At 40.4% G+C, this 6,000-nt stretch overlaps 1 protein-coding gene across 3 annotated transcripts in view; it reads left to right on the forward strand.

Annotated features, from left to right (window-relative positions):
• The window catches only part of LOC136877460 (alpha-tocopherol transfer protein), a 127,816-nt gene that overhangs the window by 120,895 nt on the left and 921 nt on the right, over nucleotides 1–6,000 (forward strand). The gene's annotated exons all lie outside the window — the stretch shown is intronic.

Raw genomic sequence — 6,000 nt, forward strand, 5'->3', positions numbered from 1 at the left:
ATGCGCATGCTCAGACATATGACAGCAACTAATTGGTGCATCGAAATCACGGTTTCCAGCATTTCCTGTGATGGGCAGTTTTCCTGTTCATTAATAAGGGCCAATTACCCGTCAGTATTACAAATATTTACCGGGTCATTTTTATTTCGCCCACCAAGTATAATATACGCGACTATCGCACTTAAAGATTCATAGAAGCTAACAATCTTTGCCTGGATTCGCAACACTGTGCACAGCCAGTCTAGCATAAATTACTCCCAGTAGCCATTATGGTGTGAGCACAATGAGAATTTCCTCTTTTTCTAAACACAGAAGTAGTCGTTGTTTAATCTCATTCGATGCGTAAAAGATCAGTGTAATATTCATACTCAATGACATTGCGCAAGGAATCCACTAGGGCCGTTGGAGCCACTGGAGAGGTGTACCGGGCCGAGCTTATGAACGACTAACAGTTCTTGCGACTGCACGTCAGAATTAAATTTGTGCACTGATGGTAACAACAGTGAATAGTCCAAGATTTGGATTTTTTTTATCGTTACTGACAAATCTTTATATAGGTTGTATCAGAACTATACCAACAAAAAAGATCAGGGAGCTCTTCGTGCTATGTTAAGAACGATGCTGCAATCGGATTGGAGGAGAAATATTTTCTTTTCGAGAAAATTAGGTTACATTGTTACTTCCTGGCGCGTGATTCAAATTGACGAGTTCGCCGTATTTGCTGTGCAAGAGCACAAGCCGCTGCCGTGCTTGAGGGAAGAGAAGGGAAGGGAGGGGAAGTGGGGCGTCGCATATGCACAAGTTTCCTCGTTCGACTCGCACAAGACTGCCCTTTTCTCTTACAGGTAATATCAGCTGCCTCTGTGGATCCGTGGTAGAGTGTCGACATCCGGATTCCAAGATAGCGAGTTCAAACCCGGCAGAGGTAGTCGGATTTTTGAAGGGCGGAAAAAAAAGTCCATTCGACACTCCATGTCGTACGATGTTGGCATGTAAAAGATCTCTGGTGACACATTTGGTGTTTACCCGACAAACTTCATTAAATCTCAGCCATTGACGCCCAAGAGACTTTCGGTTTACTCGGTCAGCCATCTAGTGGGTCTAGAGCAAAACAGAACGTCGAAATTGACGAGCAGACAGCCAGATGGCGTCAAATTGAAATGTCTGCACACGGTAGCTGAGGCCATATGATTATTATTATTACAGGTAATATCCACAGTTCGTTTATTAAACACCCGTAACTGCGCACACAGTATAAGAACACACTGTAATTAAGACACACTTGTCAGTCAAGGAATGCACCAGATCATTTATCCTCTCGTCTGTTAGCCTCCGTAACATTCTTTATTATATAACATATAACACGCTCGATTGTGTACTCCTTCACTCATGACACTGTAAATGGAATGAAAAACTGAACGAAGGAAGCATTACGCCCAATGGTTTGATTACAGTAGATGTTCAATATCCCCCCCCCCCCTACTTCGATGCACAGTTCACAATGGTGTAGTAGTGACCTTTGGACTCTGTTCAGGATGTGTGGTGTGTCGCGCATTACCCCTGTCTCCCACTTCCTACTTCCCCTCCCTTCCATTTCCTCCCCTCCTTTGACCCACAGCAGCAGGCAACGGCCGGCGCTCTGGCATAGCAAATACGGAGAGTTCGTCAATTTGAATCGCGCGCCCGGTAGTAACAAATTAAGCTCATTTTCTCAAAAAAGAAATGTTTTATCCGCCAATCGGCTTGCGCCATCGTTCTTAAAATAAAATGAAGAACATCCCTGATGTTTTGTCGGTATAGTTATGACACATCCTGTATATAGGGGCCGATGACCTGTATGTTAAGTCCCTTGAAATAACAATTGGGTTTTACGTCCCACTAATTATTTTTGGCGGTTTTAAGAGACGCCGAGGTGCTGGAATTATGTCCCGCAGGAGTTATCTCACGTGCCAGCAAATCCTCCGACACGAGGCTGGCGTATTTGAGCACCTTCAAATACCACCGGACTGATCCAGGATCTAACTTGCCAAGCTGGAGTCAGAAGGCCAGTGCCTCAACCGTCTGAGCCACTCAGCCCGGCATCACCTTATACACAGAGTGGTCGGAAGCAACGTGAGCTGAGTATATGAGCGTTAGAGGGTTGGTCATACTGACAAATAACTTGAAAAAAATATTAGATAGGTCGCGCCGTTGTCACTTCATCATCTGACTCCAGCTTCGCGGGTGAATTCAGATGGGCTGTGCGAGGCAGTGTTAGTAAATCTGCACGTGATTTAGGAACGGCTTGAGAGCACCAATCCAAGAAAATAAACTTTGCCAGTGGAGAGATTTGAACACGGACCTCGAAGTTGAAACCATCGCGCCTTGGCATATAAGCTACGGTAACACCGGATGAAACCCACGCTGTGTTCTGTTTGATGCTGTTTTGCCGGTATCGGAAGCTGCTAGACGATCGGTCAATTACGGAAATGTTCGTTGAACAGTCATGTGGTATGCGTACTCGTCTAAATTGTAAAAATTCAGGATCCTTGTAGTCATTTATCAGTCCCCATCAGACAACAGTCTTTTGAAACTACCACTCCTATCATGTTTCATTAAATTATTATTATTATATTTTATTATATATAATTCACAATGAGCTTCTTCGGTACAATGTACATGGAAGAAGTACTATTTGGTACATACGCACATATGCTTCATACATATCGGTATATACTTAACATTGTTGACAAATAGACTTGACAGATATTTATGATATATTTACTATATATAAACGGTCATAATTATTAGTGCTCTGTGGAACAGCAGAGGTGAAAGAAGGTGCGGGCTGGAATGGGTCTAAATACAAAGCGGAAGATTAATTAAAATTTAAATAAAGGTTATATTTTCAATAGACAACAAGATTTAACAAATTTTCACTAGGTAAATAACAATGAAAATCAGGTACAATTATAAATTTACAAACGAAAGCACAAGTTAAGGGGTCTTTACAAATTCTCGCTTCGAGCCTCAGTTACACAATCCTTGAGCTATTAGCCCAACATTAACAAGGTACACTCATATAAAGGTCAGAAAACCCCTTCATTCAAGGAGCACTTGCTCCCAACTTTAACCTCTAGCCTCCCCGAGCCACTTTTCGAACACAAGAAAGAGCTGACCCGCTCTCAATTTTTCAAGCTTATTAAAAGGCAATACCAGACTTTACACATAATTGCCATCGAGGCACAACATACATCAAATGAAACGGGGGTATCTCGTACCCAACTTACGGGGCCTCAGTTGAAAAGAACAGAGTAATTAAATGGCCCAAAATACCAAGGTGAATGGAGGCGTTGCTTGCACTCCTACATGAATACTAGTCAAAACCTAAGGGGCACTAGGCCGATTAAACAGGGGCTATTCCCACACTAGAGAGGTGACTCGTATAAGAAAATTTTAATACATTAAGAGTAGAAAATCGGTTAAGAAAACGTAGTCACCTCAAGTCAAAATGAAGGGGGGCTCGAGAGGGTAAGGCACTCTCTATCCCCGATTTACAGTTACATAATAAGAAACTTTTACATAAGCCGGTACTAAGTTACATTTTTCGAAAGGCAGGTTGCATTGAAAAGGTTTCGGACCTTCCCCGAGGGCTAAACTGCTGAGCTAGCAAGGATTAAAGATGTTAAAAGGCCATTACCTTGTAGAAGAGCTGCTGGCGGATGAAAGAGGCGCTTCCCGCCTCCTGCTATACTTCATACACTAAGCTAGATGTTGTACGAGTGGCGGAGAGCCAGGAAAATCAGCAGTTTTATACTCTCGGGGAAGATTCGAGACCTTTCATGAATGATTAAGAGACACCCACAGTCGTTTATTGGGTAGCTTACAGTTACACCTCAACAATGGGGGAAAAAGACGCCATTGGCTAAAAATTAATGACAGAAATTTACGATTGGCTAAATTCAAAACTGGCAGAAAGAAAGATTAATATTGCCAGCCCACCAATGAAAGAACAACATTTAGTAAAGAACAAACTTATGAATACAAAATATCTTCAAGAAAAGTTCCTTCACTTCGCACCAGGGTGCATGATCATAGTTTTTGGTAGAGACATATGTGAGAGAATATCCACACTTCTTGATAATTAGTAAACAAAAACAATTCGAAATTAACTCAGTGACCTCTACTGGAAAACGGTTGAATTAATTCAGTTTTAAAGTTCAGAGTTTCAGCTGTAGAGGAGTACTTTAAGGCGGAAAATTCAAATGTGCGGCGTATAGGTGAACCAACCGGTACAATTATTATTATTATTATTATTATTATTATTATTATTATTATTATTATTATTATTATTATTATTATTATTATTATTATTATTACACTCGAGTAGAAAATATACAAATTTAAAGTTAATATAAAAGTCAGTTTGAAGTACACAAAACATAACATGTAAAATCATATTATACGTGCCCAATATTTTGCAGCGTCCAATGCACTCGGAGGGGCTTGTGGGAGATTATCCTCTGTGCAAGATGTTGGGCACAGAGGGCTCTGAAGCATGTGGCTCGTAGTTTATTCTTACCCACATAATAATAATAATAATAATAATAATAATAATAATAATAATAATAATAATAATAATAATAATAATAATAATAATAATAATTTCAATTTGATGTCATTTGGCTGTCTGCTCGTCAATTTTGACGTTCCACTTTAATCAGGCATACTAGACAGCAAAGGAAACCGAATCCCTCTTGGGCATCTTTGACTGAATTTTAATTAATTTTGTCGGGTAAACACCAAATGTGTCAACAAACATCTTTTACTTGCCAACATCTTACGACATGGAGTATCGCATGGACTTTTCCCCACTTCAAAAATCCGACTACCTTTGCCGGGTTTCAACTCACTATTTCAGAATCCGGAGGCCAACATTCTACCACTGACACACAGAGGCAACTTTTTATCAAATAATTACCATAAATTGTGCAATAGCCATCTCCATGGTTGATGGCTTAAATGAAAACCCAGCGTTTCAATAGTTCAATATACTTTCTTAAAACTCAAATACTGGGTTATATATACTGAGTTTTCTTCTAATTTTCAATTCAACGACTGAGTGGAGGCGTTGAGAAGTCGAGCAGGAGAGAGAACCTCTTCATCACCTGACTGCAGGCAAGTTCGAATCAGCTTGGCCGTTGGCAGCTCAGTTTCCCTGAAACCTGATGTAGGAGCTGCCAGCATATTCAAACACAGTTGACTTGCGTATACATTATTTCGTGAGTACCGTTACGCGAGAAAAATAGCAAATGCGACCGCGTTTTTCATAATGAATCTGAGCGTAGCAATGTCATGCACAAACGCGTTGAAAGTTATCGCAAGGCAGGTGCATCGTACGCCGATCTGTCTTTCGTAAATCCTTCATTGGAACAATCTACCATATATGAGCACTTGAACAACCCAAAAATATAGAAAGTATTGCAACACTTTAGACAGGTGGCTAGTACCTTGAACATGAGTTTGGTTATCTAGTGGTCTAGATGAAACTAGTTTATAAACGACCGAGCTCGATAGCTGCAGTCGCTTAAGTGCGGCCAGTATCCAGTATTCGGGAGATAGTAGGTTCGAACCCCACTATCGGCAGCCCTGAAAATGGCTTTCCGTGGTTTCCCATTTTCACACCAGCAAATGCTGGGGCTATACCTTAATTAAGGCCACGGCCACTTCCTTCCCACTCCTAGCCCTTTCCTGTCCCATCGTCGCCGTAAGACCTATCTGTGTCGGTGTGACGTAAATCAACTAGCAAAAAAAGTTTATAAACGCATAATAAAGCATACTTTTTAAAATAAATCATAAAATAATATGTAAAGGAAAGCACATTTCTTTGAATATCAGCCATTTTTATAGTTTATATTTTGTCGTAACAAAGAATTAAAAATGCAATCTGATAAATGCTTTTCAATAATTGATATCTAAAAATAAATTAAATTGCAGTTCTGGAGAAACAGGATAATGTCA

This window comes from Anabrus simplex, chromosome 7 (genome assembly GCF_040414725.1).
Source record: "Anabrus simplex isolate iqAnaSimp1 chromosome 7, ASM4041472v1, whole genome shotgun sequence".
NCBI classification, from domain to species: Eukaryota; Metazoa; Arthropoda; class Insecta; order Orthoptera; family Tettigoniidae; genus Anabrus; species Anabrus simplex.